Raw genomic sequence first — 17519 nt, forward strand, 5'->3', positions numbered from 1 at the left:
GAAAGTGGCTGACGTGAAAATCCCCACAATTAGGGAGTCCAGAATAAGCTGAGTGTTGCAAGACAAGGACTTAACAGGCTGCTGTGAGATAAAAGTTTCATCTTGTAGGCTAAAGCCTTGCGGTGTGGCAAGATTTTTGATTTGACAAAAGGACATACTTCCTAGGAAGTGGTAATAAAGCAAGAGTCTTCAGGGTCACTGGGTGACTTAGCAGTCCAGTAATGATGAGGTGCGTCTCATCTCTGAAGGGCCTTCAACCATATCTGTCTAATCCATCCGCTCTGAGTATCAGTCTAGCTCTGATAGATCTGAGGTTATGTATTGACTGATATTCTCTTTGAAGAGAACTTTCAACTACAGCTTCAAACTAGAAAGAAAAAATAATCAACAATCAAAGAAAGGCAAATCGCATAATGAACCGTGGTTTTAGGCAGTTGAGTAGTTAAATGGACTGCAAATATATTCCAGGAATTTACACTATGGAGTGAATTGGAAGCTGAACCTTCCTGGAGGAGATTTCAATAAAGACTCCAGCCTCCTTTCTTTTCTTTGAGCAGGAGACTACATATATTCCCATGTTACAGAATGGAAAAATAATGCATGAGCTGGCAAAGATGGCCAGGCTGACAGTTGAGTTTTGTGCAGCACAAACTGTCATACACACTTACCTGTTAATCCCTAGCTCATGAATGTGGGTCACAGCCCTAAATCTTGTCAGTGGTCTTTCAGCCCTACTAAATCAAGGCAAGAAGAGTTTGGTGTAATAGCTCCCTCTCTTCCCCACATTGCACCACCACTGCAAAAACAAAAACAAATAAAGCACACTGAACAAAAATGAAATCCTACATCAGAGAGTTAGTGATTTACCGTCATGGGGATTAGAGACTACAGAGGCTGCACTCACAAAATGATGAATGTCTGTATAGCTGTCACTGTGGGCTGTTACCATATATTAGTCTGGCCCAAGCATGCTATTCAATTAAAGAAGGTACAAAATCCAGGGATTTGGTATTGAGGATTTAATTAAGGACCATAATTACTTTTGGGCCTTTAATATGCCTAAAGGCAGAGTGAGTGATGCAGGGCCCCAGCCTTCACTTGCAGGCTTACTGTGACCTCTTATCTGAAGAGCTATCACCAAAGAAATCTCATAAATTTCTCTCAGACTCTTCTCCTTTCAATCCAGGAAGAAGGCTAAGTGTTGTGCATGTACTTCTTGAATAGTTCCTTTGAAATTTGTGTCTTAGTGTCTGCCTCAAAACTCAGTTTTATGTCTGTTATCTTTTCTATCTTGGGTTTTCAGTTGCAGCTTCCAATTCAATATTCTGGTGTATGTGTATGTGTGTTGTGTGTGTGTGTGTGTGTGTGTAGAAAGAGAGATTTATTTTGTGTTTTATGTTTACCTGTATTTTCTTATTTTTCAGTAATAACCATATGTTACTTTTACAACAAGAATGCCTAGACAACTGGGCAGCCAACTTATGAGAGAATATGATATATTCTGATATTTCGTCTAGTAAAGAATGCATGCTAATTTGCTGATATTATTTGAGGAGAAAATATAAAAAATACATTTATCCTACAATTATCTGTTTCATAACTCAATTATAAAATATGGAGGTTAAAAAACTCAATATGCTTTAAAATGATAATAATAATCAGGTATTGAGCATCTAGGATGTGTTAAACAATATTGATTAAATCATTTAATGCTCACAATAATCCTAGGAAGTAAAGAAAGATTTATTCCCATATTTAGAGGTTAAGAAATTATTATTAGCTTAGTGTCTAAGGTCACATAGAGGTTTGGGAGTAATGGATTTCTACTGAAATTTAACTGACTCTAGAGATAAATTCCTTTGCCTTTCTAAACAGTACTAAATTTCACTAAATTTTATTGGATACCTGTGATGATAAATGTTTTGTGTCAACTTGGCTAGGTCACTGTACTCAGATATTTGGTCAAACATTATTCTAGATGTTTCCATAAAGACATATTTTAGATGAGATTAACAATTTAATTAGTAGACTCTGAGAGAGTAAAACAGATTACCCTCCATAATGTGAATGAGCCTCATCCAAACCGCTGAAGGCCATAAAAGAAAAGATTACTCCCCTTGACCCCTGTCGCTGACCCCTGAAGAAGTGGAAAGTCAGCCAGTACATTGCCTTCAGACTTAAACTGCAGTTCCCTGGGTCTCCAGGGAATTGACCTGCCCTGCAGATTTTGGTCTTGCCAGCCTCCACAACTGTGTGAGCCAATTACTTAAATCTCTCTCTCTTTCTCTCACTCTCTCTTTGCACGTCCTATTGGTTCTGTTTCTTCGGAGAATGCTGACTAAGAGGATAGCATACACATTTGTTCTCACAAAACTTTTACTAAACTTCCTGAAACTGAGTGATTAATCTTTCTGCTTCTTTGTATCCTACTGAAATTCAGGACAGAATTGCCCAACATACAATAAAAGAGAAGAAGAGTAAAAAAAGGTCAAGAAATCCAACTGACTATTTGAATAGTCAGCTCCTAAATAATTGAGTCAGCTGCTAAATAATTTTAGTAGTAGGATTTTTTTTTAAATTTAAATTTTATTTTTTTTTTGAGGCAGAGTTTTGCTTTTGTTGCCCAGGCTGGCGTGCAATTGGCACGATCTCAGCTCACAACAACCTCCACCTCCAGGCTGGAGTACAGTGATGTGATCTTGGCCCACTGCAACCTCTGACTCCCTGGTTTAAGCAATTCTCCTGCCTCAGCCTCCCAAGTAGCTGGGATTACAGGTACACGCCATCATGCCCAGCTAATTTTTGTATTTTTAGTAGAGATGGGGTTTCACTATATTGGCCAGGATGGTCTCGATCTCCTGACCTCTTGATCCTCCCACCTTGGCCTCCCAAAGTGCTGGGATTACAGGCGTGAGCTATCATGCCTCGCCAGGATTTTGTTTTAAATTACAGGTTTATTAGTCAGGGTTCTCTAGAGGTACAGAACTAATGGAAGATATATACATATAAAGGGAAGTTTACTAAGTATTAACTCACATGATCACAAGGTCCCACAATAGGTCATCTGCAGTCTGAGGAGGAAAGAGAGACAGTCCGAGTTGTAAAACTGAAGAACTTGGAGTTCGATGTTTGAGGGCAGAAAGCATCCAGCAAGGGAGAAAGACTTAGGCTGGGATGCTAAGCCAGTTTAGTCTTTTCACGTTCTTCTACCTGCTTGTATTCTAGCCACGCTGGCAGCTGATTAGATTGTGCCCACCCAGATTGAGGGTGGGTCTGCCTTTCCCAGCCCACTGACTCAAATGTTAATCTCCTTTGGCAGCACCCTCAAAGACACACCCAGGATCAATACTTTGTATCCAATCAAGTTGACACTCAGTATTAACCATCACAATTCCACCCCTTGTCAACTTGAACCCATACACATCTCCTGAGATCATACATAATCTTCAAATAAAAACGAAAGTAAGTTGATAATTACACCTAATATAATACAACTATCCTTTGTACAACCAGAAACGCACCAATCCCCAACCCAATTACTATTATATAAAGTTAACCATACTTAAATGCTGATGTGAAGTCAATAAATCTTATGTCACATGATAAAGGAGAAAGTGATAAAATGAGATATTTTCTTAGTACAAGTGTATACATGCATAAACATGTTTTCAACAAAAGAAGGAGGAGATAGGAGATACATAAGACAATTACTGTCCTTGTTTCTGCAACTGGTCACGTGTTTGTAGCTGGTATTGATGACTACCTTCTTCTACTACCCATTATGTATTCACTTTGCCTTCAGAAAGCACCTCAGCAGGTCATGTTTTTTTTTTCCTGGTGGAGTGACCCAGACTTTCATTCCTGAAGAGTCTGGGTCATTTGTAGTCCTGCCTGGATTGGGCTGTTGTAGTTTCCCATTGACCTTAATCACAGAGCATGATAACACTAGGAGATGCCCTAATGGATCTCCTGTATTCCATACATACTCTTCCCGACCTTTGTGTGGAGTAGTAGACTGATTTTATCTTGATAGTCCAGGTCAATCACTCCAGCCAACACTGCAACTCCCTTCTTAGCCTGTTGACTTAAAGGTAGGAGGAGGCCAAAGTGTCGAGGTGGCAATCTTAACTTCCAGTTTAATGGGATCGTTGTTGTGTCTCCTGGTGGTGGCATTCCTCCCTCTGGAAATAAGACCTCTGGGCTAGCAGAACATAATGTCGTGAGAACAGGAAGCAAAAATGTTGCTAGTGGATCACTATGGGTGTTGGTGAGTGGTGCCACTTCCACTTCTACCCCTTGAATCCTGGACCCGTGAATCCTGGCTATGGGAGAAACAGTACCATATATTGGATGCCGATTCAGAGCATACATGACCTTCTGGAGAACTTTGCCCCAGCCCTGGCAAAGTATTGTAACTTAGTTGGTGTTGTAATTGTGGCTTCAAAAGGCCATTCCACTGTTCTATCAATCCGGCTACTTCAGGATGATGGAGAACATGGTAAGACCAGCGAATTCCATGAGCGTGAAGCCACTGCCACATTTCTTTAGCAGTAAAGTGAGTGCCTTTGTCAGAGGCAATGCTGTGTGGAATATCATCACAGTGGATAAGGCATTCTGTGAGTCCACGGATGGTAGTCTTGGCAGAAGTATTGCATGCAGGATAGGCAAACCCATATCCAGAGTAAGTATCTATTCCAGTGAGGACAAATATCTGTCCTTTCCATGATGGAAGAGGTCCAGTATTATCAACCTGCCACCAGGTAGCTGGCTGATCACCCTCCAGGAATGGTGCCATACCGAGGGCTCAGTGTTGGTCTCTGCTGCTGGAAAATTGAGCACTCATCAGTGGCCGTAGCCAGTTCAGCCTTGGTGAGTAGAAGTCCATGTTACTGAGCCCATTCATAACCTCCATCCATGCCACCATGGCCACTTTGTTCATGGGCCTATTGGGTGATAGCAGGGGTGGCTGGGGAAAGAAGCTGAGTGGTGTCCACAGAATGGGTCATCCTATTCACTTGATTATTAAAATCCTCCTCTGCTGAGGTCACCTGTTGATGAGCACTCACATTGGACACAAATATCTTGTTTTTGACCATTTAGAGAGGTCCATCCACATACGTCTTCCCCGAATTTCTTTGTCACCAATTTTCCAGTCATGCTTCTTCCAAGTCCTTGACCACCCAGCCAAACCATTGGCTACAGACCATGAATCAGTATATAATCACACATCTGGCCATTTTTCCTTCCAAGCAAAGTGCACAACCAGGCACACTGCTCAAAGTTCTGCCCACTGGGAAGATTTCCCTTCAGTGCTGTCCTTCATGGATGTCCTAGAAAGGGGCTGTAGTGCTGCAGCTGTCCACTTTTGAGTGGTGCCTGCATATTGTGCAGAATCATCTATGAACCAGGCCCTAGTCTTCTCTTCCTCTGTCAACTGATCATAGGGAACTCCCCATGAGGCCATTGGTCCAGGCTAGGGGAGAGAAGGCAGGGTGGCAGGAGTGGACACCATGGGCATTTGAGCCACTTCCTCATGTAACTTACTTGTGCCTTCAGGACCTGCTCGAGCCCGATGACGTATATACCACTTCCATTTGATGATGGAATGCTGCCATGCACCACCCACTTTATGGCTAGATGGGTCAGAAAGCACCCAGTTCATGATAGGCAGTTCAGGTTACATGGTGACTTACATAGTACATACATATATGTAAAGGGGAGTTTATTACGTATTAACTCACATGATCACAAGGTCCCACAGTAGGCCATCTGCAGGCTGAGGAGCAAGGAGAGCCAGTATGAGTTCCAAAACTGAAGAACTTGGAGTTTGATGTTTGAGGGCAGGAAGCATCCAGCACGGGAAAAACATGTAGGCTGGGAGGCTAGGCTAGTCTCTCTTTTCACATTTTTCTGCCTGCTTATATTATAGCCATGCTGGCAGATGATTAGATTGTGCCCACCCAGGTTAAGGGTGGGTCTGCCTTTCCCAGCCCACTGACTCAAATGTTAATCTCCTTTGGCAGCACCCTCACAGACACACTGAGGATCAATACTTTGTATCCAATCAAGTTGACACTCAGTATCAACCATCATGCAGGGCTTATATATTTTTCTTTTTTATTGTGAAATAAAATACATATAGAGAAACCACACAAAATAATTGTCTGGCTTTGAATTATTGAAGTTGAACACTTTCAACTTCCACCCAGGCCAAAATATAGTTTTGCCAGCCATTCTAGTAGCTTCTCCAGGTGACCTTTCCCAATCACACCTGTCCTTCTTTTGAAATTTAACCATGTAACCTCTATCCTGATTCTTATGGCAGTTGCTTCCTTTAGTTTTTTTTTTTTATTTTTGGCAGGGTCTCACTCTGTTGCCTAGGCTGGAGTGCAGTGGTGCAATCACAGCTCACTGCATCCTCAACCTCCAGGGCTCAAGCGACCCTCCCACCTCAGCCTCCCAAGTAACTGAGACTACAGGTGTGTGCCACCACACTTGGCTAACTTTTTATTTTTTTGTAGAGATGCTGGTCTTACTATGTTGCTCAAGCTGGGTTTCTTCCTTCTTTATGGTTTCATCACTTGTGTGCATTATTAGACACTCTAATTGTTTTTGTCTATTTAAAAAATTTGATATGTCTTTTAATCTATGGACTTATCCTCCATTTCATTCTTTGCCTTATAGTTTATCTGTTGAAAAACTTAGGGCATTTAACACAAAGTGTCCTGCAGTCTGAATTTTTGTTTTTTGTTTTGAATCCTCATAGTGAAGTTCAACATGCTCTTTTGTCTTCTGTATTTCCTGAAAATTGGCAGCTAAATCCAGGGACTTGATCAGACTCAGGTTTGATTTTACTGACCTATAATTCCTGGCTGTTTGTCTTTTTCTGATGTTAGGAGACATGATGCTCCTTGCCTCAATTCGTTAAATCATTGCAGATTGCAAAAGGGTGATGTTCTATTTCTATCATTTGGTTTTCAATTATTAGTTGAGATACCTTTCATAAAGAGATGCTGCTTTCATCTTCTATTTGTTTGGCTAGTGGCACAGTTTATATAAGAGAGGCAAAATAAATGTTTGATTCTAGCCCTTTACCTATTTTTAAGATAATACACTGGTTCTATATCATCCTCTGAAGCTAAGCAATTAATTTTATATACATAGTTTTTAAAAAAAGAGAGGGAAGGAGTTTGAAAAAATACTGGAAAAGCTCTTTTACCTGAAATGCTAGCAATTGTACCAGCATTCTAAAGGAATGGCTTCTTTGTCGAGTTATACTGTGTGTGTGTCCCTCTGTGTTTGTGTGTGTGCATATGCCAAAGGAGAAACAAACTGTCATTGTAAAAAACGTTGATAAGTAATTGTTCTTTGGCTAATATAACTTAGCACTTCTCATTTTCCACACAGTAGATTTTCTGTAAAACAAGACAAATTACTGCTGTTTGTCTGTACTGTGACATAATGCACTATATTAAATCATCTTTATGGAAGTTTCTATCCTTATATTTATGTGAGAAACTTTATGTAGCCATTTACTTGCTTTACAAATTCTTCAGCAGTATAATAAATCAATTACCTAATTAAGTGTTAATATGTAAGGATATAAAGTTGGCCAGACTCACATAATCTCACTTTATTTATTTCATTCAGGAAGTAGAATAACATCCCCTCTAACAAATAAAAAGAAATAACCCACTCCTATGAAAAGGCTGTCCTCTGGTGGTCAGACATTTTGGAACGTGGAATTGCAGCTCTAATCTGGGCAAAGCTGCTGAGGCTCCTGTTCCAGGCTGGCTGACTCTATTGTACCTAGCATAGCACTGTTCCACTTCTTTAAAGGGGGCCACGCATAGGAATCTTTGTTTCCTCTCTGGTGGTGATCAAGTAAATGGAGTGTATTTTTTCAGGCCTCAGATAGAATCAGCAACATAACTAAGCCTGAAAAAATCTTGTCCCCAGGGCCTTCTCAGCTAAAATCCTCTCAGACTAGCAGATAGGGTGTGTAGAGATTTAAAATAATAGCTCCACATGCCCTTTGCAATAATAATGAATAGGTATTAGAAAATCTGTTACGGTACCCTAGCCCAGTTTTCAACTCTGTTTCGCAAACACTTACTCTCTTGGTCTAGTAGCTACTTGCATAATTGCTGGCATTTCAGGTAAAGGAACTTTAAAACATTTTTCAAATTCCACACTGTTTTCCACCTTAAAAAAAAAAAAAAAACTAGGGCTATTCTTAGCAACATTAGGAAGCACTTTCTGTAAATAATCTATGAATTGTATATCAAAGTTCAACACTGAAATGATTTGTCATTTGAGAGCTGAAATGATTCTTGCCTCTATTTTTGGCTTTGTTTTGATTATATGTTATTTATTTCCTAAATGATGCCACCCACTTAATGGAGGTAAGGTATAAACATGTGAAATGAAGAAAGCACATTTGCCATTTAATGTGGAAGCATAATGTTGTTATTATGAACCCATGGCCCTATACACTATTGATTAGGAGTTGAGCTGATCCTAGCAAGTTTCTAACACCAGTGGCCTGAATCGATTGAATTGTTTTATTGTTGAAACTGCCATTAGAAGTAGGTTGATTGATTCAGTTTAACCAGTGAGCAATCTTTCCTACTTGTGCCCACTTTGCGCTACCTGAGCAGATTCAAAGGTGAATGAAAATGCCTCTGTCCTTGAAGAATATATAGTCTAAAACAGTGATACTCAAAAAAGTGTGGGCCATGGACCCATGCTGGTCTACAAACTGTTTCTTACCCGGTCCATGATGAAATAAGCATGGCAATTGAGAGTAAACTTTTAGGAACTCTCATAGCAATTTAACAGAGTAATTTGAAGTGTGTTCATTTTGTTCAGCTAGTAATTTCTTCCTATTGTATTTTTAAAAGTATTGGTCCAAGACTGAGAGGAAATTGAAAAAAAAAATTGGTTCTACATCACTGATAGTTTGATAGCACTGGTTGCAAGCATAAGTCAAGTGTGTTCACAGATAACTACAGGTGGTTTCATCTACTGTAAGTAGTTTGATCTTTCTTTTTCATTATTTTTGAATTGAGATACAATTTCCATACCATAAAACCTGCCCCTTTAAATAAAATGTACAATTCAGTAGTTTTTAGTATATTCACAAGGTTATGTACTCCTCACCATTATCTAATTTCAGAACATTTTTATCACTGAAAAAGAAACCCCAAACCTATAAGCAGTCACTCCCCATGTCCCCATTCCCCCAAGCCCTTGGCAAAAACACTAATCTACCTTTTGTCCTTGTAATAGATATCTGCCTCTTCTATCATTTCCTGTAAATAGAATCCTACAATATGTGGCCTTTTGTGTCTGACTTCTTTCACCTAACATAATGTTTTCAAGGTTCATCCAAGTTTTGGCAAGCATCAGTAATTTATCCCTTTTTATGACTGAATGATATTCTAATTTATTATTTATCTAATGATGTTGCTTACCCAGATGTCTGTTGATGAACATTTTGGTTATTTCCACTTTTTGGCTATTGTGAATAATGCTGCTCTAAGCATTTCTGTACAATTTTTCTGTGCATGTACATTTTCAATTTGGGGGGGTATATATCCAGGAGTGGAATTGCTGGGTCATGTGATAACTCTATGTTTAACTTTTTGAGGAAGCGACAAACTGTTTCCAAGTGGCTATACTATTTTGCATTTCAACAGCAATGTGTGAGGTTTTCAATTTCTTCACCTTTGCTGACACATCTTGTTCCTCCTTTCATTATAGCTATCCTAGAGGCTGTGAAGTAATATTTCACTGTGGTTTTTATTCCCCCAATGACTAACACTAATGACTAACAATCTTGAATGACTTTTCATGTACTTATTATTCATTTGTATGTCTTCTTTGGATAAATGTCTATTCAAGCTCTTTGTTTATTTTTAAATTGGGTTTTTTTTTATTGTTGAATCATACAACTTCTGTATATATTCTGGATACTAGGCCTTTACTGACTACATGATTTGCAAATATCTTTTTCTATCTGTGAGTTGTCTTTTCATGTTCTGAAAAGTATCCTTTAAAGTAAAAATATTTTTAATTTTGATGAAGTCAAATGTATATACACTTTTCTTTCTTATGCTTTAGGTGTTAAATCTAAGAAATCATTGTCTAATCCAAGGTCATGAAGATTTATACTGATGTTATGTTCTAAGAGTTTTATAATCCTAGCTGGACATTTAGGCCTTTGATCTCTTTTGAGTTAATTTTTGTATGTGGTGTTAGTTAGGGGTCCAAATTCATTCTTTTCATGTGGATATCTCGTTGTCACAGGAGCATTTGTTGAAAAAGACTATTCTTTCTCCACTCAATTGTCTTGGCACCCTTGCGGAAAATTAGTTACCTCATTAATGAATGTATGAATTTGTGTTTGAACTCTCAAGTCTATTTCATTAATCTATATGTCTATCCTTATGCCAAGTTTTGAAATCTGGGAATGTAAGTCATCCAAGTTTGCTCCTCATTTTTTATTGTTTGGCGATTCTATATTCCTTGAATTTTTAGATAAATTATGATATAAGCTTGTCAATTTCTTAAAAAAAAAAAAAGCCAGCCGAGATTTTGATAGGGATTTCATTGAATTTCTAGATAATTTGTAGAGTATCACCATTTAAAAAATATTAAGTCTTCTGACCGGTGATGATAAAATGTCTCTCCATTTAATTAGGCCTTTTAAAATTTATTTCAACAGTGTTTTGTAGTGTTTAGTACAAAGTCTTGCAACTCTTTTGTTTAATTTATTTCTAAGTATTTTATTCCTTTTAGTGTTATTTTACATGGAATTGTTTTCTTAATTTTATATTCAGATTATTCATTCCTAGTGTACAGAAATATAATTGAATTTTGTATATTGATCTTGTGTCCCGTTACCTCACTTAACTAATTTATTAGCTCTAATAGTTTTTTTTGTGTGTGTATATGTGTGTATTCCTTAGGATTTTCTATATACAAGATCATGTCATTTGTAAATAGAGTTAGTTTTACTTCTTCTTTTCAGTTTGGATGTCTTTAATTTCTTTTTCTTGTTTAATTGCCTGGGCTAGAACCTTCAGTATAATGCTGAATAGAAGTTATGAAAGGAGACATCCTTTTCTTTTTACTGATCTTACTGATGACTCTTCTGTTTTAATCAGAGATTTATAAAATGTGGGCTATATCTTCACTGTGTTTTCAACCCATTCTTTCCTGTGGGGGGTCACTGTTATCATTTCTCAGGCTGCCCATCATCTTAACACTTTAGGAATATAAAGAATAGCTATTCATTTTGTTAAAATATAAGTAAACCCAGACAAGGGTAATAAATATTATAATACCTATATACATAATAATTTTTTACAAATCCAAATGATAATCCACACAATGTTAGACTAAAGAGCTAGTTTTCTTGTAATTTATCATTAACTGTAAGCTTTGTTATGGTTACTTTAATGAACCATTGTGAATGTAAGTAAATTACAGGACATATTTCAGAGGTGAGGTGGCAAGGAGGGAACAGACAACTTTTGGTTGTTCAGAATCTACTTACTCAGCAAGTGGAATCTAGAGTTATAGGATTTCAAAGTTGGAATGGTAAATTCACAAAGTTCAATCATTATTTGATGTTTGAATTCCCCCTATAGATACCTTTTCTAAGTATTTATGTAACCTGTGATTCAATCTGTCTAGTGAGAAGAAACTATCATAAAGGTCACCTATTACACCTCAATTCAGAGTATTTATTGTTTTAATGACTTAAATTAATTTTCATATTAAAACTTCCTGCAGAGAGGGTTGAAGCAAGAAAAATGAGACAAGATTATTATTATTAGTAGTAGTAGTAGTACAGTTGGTTAAAAAGTTAAAATTAATTGCTCACAAGTGATTTAAGGATAATAACTATTAGTTTAGAAAATGAAATAAGATGGAAAATGAAAAATAAACACAATAGTAAGTATTTTTAAAATTAATGGCCAATTTTTCAACTATTGGGTCACAGTGACCTTAGCATCATGTGTACAGTAGGAAAAATCAATCAAAACATTTTTATGGAGGACCTTTGCTCTAAGTGCAACAAGCTAGAAAAACTTAAGGTATATTTTCTTTTAAGGAACTTACAATCTCCTTGGAAAGGTAAGATAAGAATGTAGGAAGTAACAGAAAATATGAGGAAACCAATAACGTGCACCAGTGAAAAGTTTAATAAGATTTAAGGCTTTCTCAGAAGTATGGGGTGGTCAGTGAATGTATTCACTGGGGGATAAAGGACATGGGGAGGGGGCTGGGCCTTGAAGCATTCAGGGGACTGATAAGATGCCGTGAAGATGAGGCAAGGGAGCCATTTCAAGCTAAAGAGTGGGAGGAGGATGGTTTCAGCAGAGATCTGGTGCAGAAAGGAGAAGAATGCCTGGGGGCAAGTTGGGTAACTGCAGGAGATAAGGTTTGGCAAGGTAAAAATGGGCCAGATGGTTGAGGGCTAGGCACAGGAATTCAGATTTTTGTCTTGCAAAGATTTCAGAGTTTGAATTAGGAAATAATTTGACTTAGAGACTGTAAACACCCAGAAAAATGTAAGAGACAGCAGTTATGTAGGCTTTGTGATTATTGTAGAGCTTCAGAATGGAAATGAATAATCTGACCTATGTGGACAATGATGGGGATGGAAAAGCAGGGATGGATGTTAGTGAAGTTGCACAAGAGGAGTCAAAAGCATTTGGTAACGTGATCTAGGGGTGAGGGGCAGGTAACTTTCAAACTTTTTGATGATGATCATGACAAGAAATGCATTTATATATTTCATTTATAATTACATATACATATATATGTTGTACATTTATAAAAAACAGAAATGAAAATTCTAAAAAATGATGTTTATGCTTACTCTAATTGATGTACATTGATATTTGTTTCCTTCCATTTTATTAAGAAATAAACTGATATTAATCCATCAAAATGATTTTATGAACCATGAGTGAGTTGTTATTTGAACACAATATTTTTAGGGATATAATTTAAAGGATACCAGAAAATTGTCCTTCTCTAAGTTCTCTTACTGATGTTGCATTTCCAGAATTGGAAATTGAAATTTTGGTCCTGTGTTAAAGCAAATATCTTTGGAAAGGCATAAACTTTGCAACCTTTTACCTTACAGTGAGTACTTTATTATCTTTCTGGGAAATCATGTTACTGGAAATCATGTTAGAGCAGAGAGTAGGGAAAATATGGAAGCCTGAGATGTTTGTCTGAAATGTTGCCAAAGGCAAGAGAGTGTTGAGACAGAAATGTTGTCCTCTTTAAAATTTTATATAGAAGTTACTACAGTAAGTACAAGATAAAATTAATATTCATTCATTCATTCTCACTTAATCTTAGCCAAAAAACTGAGAAGCAATAATATTCATTCTCTGAATGAGGAAGAAAGACTTGGAGGAAGGTGGAACCAGGATTGGCAAACAGGATAGTAAGCCATTGTTTCTCAGCCATGAGGAGAAGATGCTAACCAGTACATCTGGAAGGTGAAGAACAGGAGAAGGAGAGGTTTGGAATTACCAGGAATAGGAATGGAGGGAGAAGGTGGGAGTGTAACTGTCTCAGGGGAGCATTACATGCCAATGTATCATGTCAATGAGCCATGATATAAGTGACTCTAGTCCTCAGGTTTAGGCAAGTTGCTTAGTCTGGGTCCTCTATCTTTTGTTGCCAAGACTCGATTTCACTAGAGTAACTGTCCAAACAAACCAACACATGGAGAATTACGAAAACGTGTTCCTAATTCATCTATGGTATTGTCAGGAGAACAGGAGAGTCAGGCAGTTAGTGTTCTTCTAGTGGTTCCATGGATTAGAGGAAAATCATATTGGAGAAAGGGCATAGGGCACATGTCTAAATTTATGTGTATGGAGAAGGGTGCTCTCTGGATGGCTGTGATAATCCCAGGTATCTCACGTTGTCAGCTTCAATTTGGTATGTGGTCTGCATCTCCATGGTTTTGTCTGGGCTGAGGGGTCAGTCATGAACACTTCAGGGTTATTTTGCACCAGGCTGCTTAGTCCTATCTAGAATATGGCAAATCACTCTTAGATCTAAGGTATCAATTTAGCAGAAATAGGCGGTGAGTGAAGTCAAATAATTTAAATGGTGCACAATGGATGTATTAAATTTTATCATAGCACTAACCTCTGTTATCAATTGTGTAAGATTACTTTTCTCTTGAAAGACCAGTACCCTTAGAAGAAAGATCAATCTTCTCTTATTAATGCCTCTCTTAAACAGAGGCATTAAACTTACATATTTGCAACTTTTGCTTCACATTTATAATTAAGATTTTCTCCTTAATTTGGAGTAAATTCTGTAGAACTAGAATAAAAGCTGAGTTCCCCTTGCCAATTTATAGAGTAGGAGCTGGATAAAAGGATGCCGCCATGCTGCTTTCTTCTCAGAACTATATCTGCTCCAGTGCCTGAGGAGATGCCCAAGGCACAGTTCAAAGTCTCTATTTCTAATCTCTAGTGAGAGTTTGATAGGAAGAATGTGGACTTATCCTTCCTTGGCCTGAAATTGAGAGGAAGAGAGGGATGTGTGTGACTCCCCTCCCCATGTTTAGGGACTTTGCCATCAAAGCCTTGCGTTATTCCAGGAGTCCCCACTTGCCTTAGTCTGATGGAAAGAGAATTTAGCTGGATGGAGGAATCAGGAATTCCCTCTGAATATTGTGTGCCAAGGAAACCTTTTTTCTTTCTGGTAATCATAAAATAACCCACAACACCCAGATGGGTGTGACTCCTGGACCTCAACACAAATGTCCCCTCACTCTCTACTCTCTTTCAGATATAAAGGTAAATGCTATCTAAGCCACAGTAACCTTGGGATACTGTGGGCCTGGGGCAGAGAAGAGCATCTGTAGAAGAGGCAGTGGACCACAGTACTGGATCTGGAAATCCTGAGCCTTTTCTTGTTGAGGAGCAATGAGTACCTATTTGGGATTTCTGGTGAGTAACATCACCTGCCTCCTCTGACAGAACTCCCTCATCATGTCATTGATTTCTCAGTGAACCATACTCTAAAGGTATTGCTAGGGGAATCAGGTCTGTGAACATACACTCATAGTTCTGTGTCATAGGAACAGGTATAAGAATTTCAATGAAATAAACATATCAAATGATCACTGTGGAAGACTAATTCACTGTCTACATTGAGTTAGCATTTGCACATTTCACATGACTCCACACCCATGATAAATGATGAAGAAAAACAATAGGAAGCATACAACCAGCCAACTGCTCTGAGGGCCCAGAAGGGCTGACTTTGGGAAACTGACTCTCCATCCTTTGGAAAACAAGGCTGAAGAGTCCTGATTTTTTCAGCACAGCCCTCTCCAGGCAAACTGTCATTAAGCAAAACACTGGGTCATAGACCTCTGATTCCCAGCCAGTGTGGTATAGGTGTCAGAAGATATGTTGATAAGAACATGGTAAAATGAGAAAAATCACAAAATGGAGTGAGGTTGTAAATAGGGCCAAGATTATTACATTTAAAGGAATTTTCCTTATTTTAAGATTATACTCGGGGATGTGGCAAGATGGCCAAATAGGAATAGCTCTAGTCTGCAGCTCCTAGCGAGACCAACACAGAAGGTGGGTGATTTCTGCATTTCCAACTGAAGTACCCAGTTCTTCTCACTGTGACTGGTTAGGCAGTGGGTTCAGCCTAAGGAGGGCGAGCAGAGGTAGGTGTGGCATCACCTCACCCAGGAAGTGTGAAGTGCTGGGGACCTCCTTCCCCTACCCAAGGGAAGCCGTGAAGGACTGTGCTATCCAGCCTGGATACTAAGCTTTTCCCATGGTTTTTGCAATCCGCAGATCAGGAGATTCCCTCGTGTGCCTACACCACCAGGGCCCTGGGTTTCAATCACAAAACTGGGTGGCTGTTTGGGCAGACACTGAGCTAGCTGTAGGAGTGTTTTTCATACCCCAGTGGTGCCTGGAAGCCCAGTGAGACAGAACTGTTCACTCTCCTGGAAAGGAAGCTGAAGCCAGGGAGCCAAGTGGTCTAGCTTAGTGAGTCCCACTCTCACAGAGCCCAGAAAGCTAAGAAGCACTGGCTTGAAATTCTCACTGCAAGCACAGCAGTCTGAAGTCAATCTGGGACAATCAAGCTTGGTGGGGGGAGGGGTGTCTGCCATTACTGAGGCTTGAGTAGGCAATTTTCCCCTGACAGTGCTAAGGAAGCCAGGAAGTTTGGACTGGGCAGAATTCACCACAGCACAGCAAAGCGACTATGGCCAGACTCCCTCTCTAGATTCTTCCTCACAGGGCAGAGCATCTCTGAAAGAAAGGCAGCAACCCCAGTCAGGGGCTTATAGATAAAACTCCCGTCTCCCTGGGACAGAGCACCTGGGGGAAGTGGAGGCTGTGGGCGCAGCTTCAGTGGACTTAAAGATTCTTGCTTGCCAGCTCTGGAGAGAGCAGTGGATCCTGATAAGGAAAGATCTCCTAGCACAGTGCTCGAGCTCTGCTGAGGGACAGAGTGCCTTCTCAAGTGGGTCCCTGATCCCCTGTGCCTCCTGACTGGGAGATACCTCCCAACAGGAGTTGACAGACACCTCATACAGGAGAGCTCTGACTGGCATCAGGCCAGTGCCCCTCTGGGATAAAGCTTCTAGAGGAAGGAGCAGGCAGCAATTTTTGCTATTCTACAGACTCCACTGGTGATACCCAGGCAAACAGGGTCTGGAGTGGACTGCCAACAAACTGCAGCAGACCTGCAGAAGAGGGGCCTGACTGTTAGAAGGAAAACTAACAAACAGAAAGAAACAACATCAACATCAACAAAAAGGACCCCCACACAAAAACCCCATCCAAAAATCAGCCTCAAAGATCAAAGGTAGATAAATCCACGAAGATGAGGAAAAACTAACGCAAAAATGCTGAAAATTCCAAAAACCAAAATGCGTCTTCTCCACCAAATGATCACAACTCTTCTCCAGCAAGGGCACAAAACTGGATGGAGAAGGTGATTGATGAATGAATGAAGGCTTCAGAAGGTGGGTAAAAACAAACTCCTCTGAGCTAAAGGAGCATGTTCTAACCCAATGCAAGGAAGCTAAGAACCTTGATAACAGGTTACAGGAATTGCTAAGTAGAATAACCAGTTTACAGAAGAACATAAATGACCTGATGGAGCTGAAAAACACAGCACAAGAACTTCATGAAGCATACACAAGTATCACTAGCCAAATTGATCAAGTGGAAGAAAGGATATCAGAGACTGTAGATCAACTTAGTGAAATGAGGGGTAAAGACAAGATTAGAGAAAAAGGAATGAAAAGGAACAAACAAAGTCTCCAAGAAATATGGGACTATGTGAAAAGACGAAACCTACGTTTGATTGGTGTACCTGAAAGTGATGGGGAGAATGGAACCAAGTTGGAAAACACATTTCAGGATATTATCCAGAAGTTCCCCAACCTAGCAAGACAGGCCAACATTCAAATTCAGGAAATACAG

At 39.2% G+C, this 17519-nt stretch overlaps 1 long non-coding RNA gene across 1 annotated transcript in view; it reads left to right on the forward strand.

The window, feature by feature from the left end:
- LOC134731626 (uncharacterized) overlaps positions 1-15088 on the forward strand; it is a 107158-nt gene extending 92070 nt beyond the window's left edge. Inside the window, exon 4 of the long non-coding RNA XR_010114062.1 lies at positions 14842-15088. This is a non-coding gene — a long non-coding RNA (uncharacterized lncRNA). The remainder of the gene's footprint in view (positions 1-14841) is intronic.
- The last annotated feature ends 2431 nt before the right edge of the window (positions 15089-17519 follow it).

Source organism: Symphalangus syndactylus, chromosome 10 (assembly GCF_028878055.3).
Source record: "Symphalangus syndactylus isolate Jambi chromosome 10, NHGRI_mSymSyn1-v2.1_pri, whole genome shotgun sequence".
Lineage (NCBI taxonomy): Eukaryota > Metazoa > Chordata > Mammalia > Primates > Hylobatidae > Symphalangus > Symphalangus syndactylus.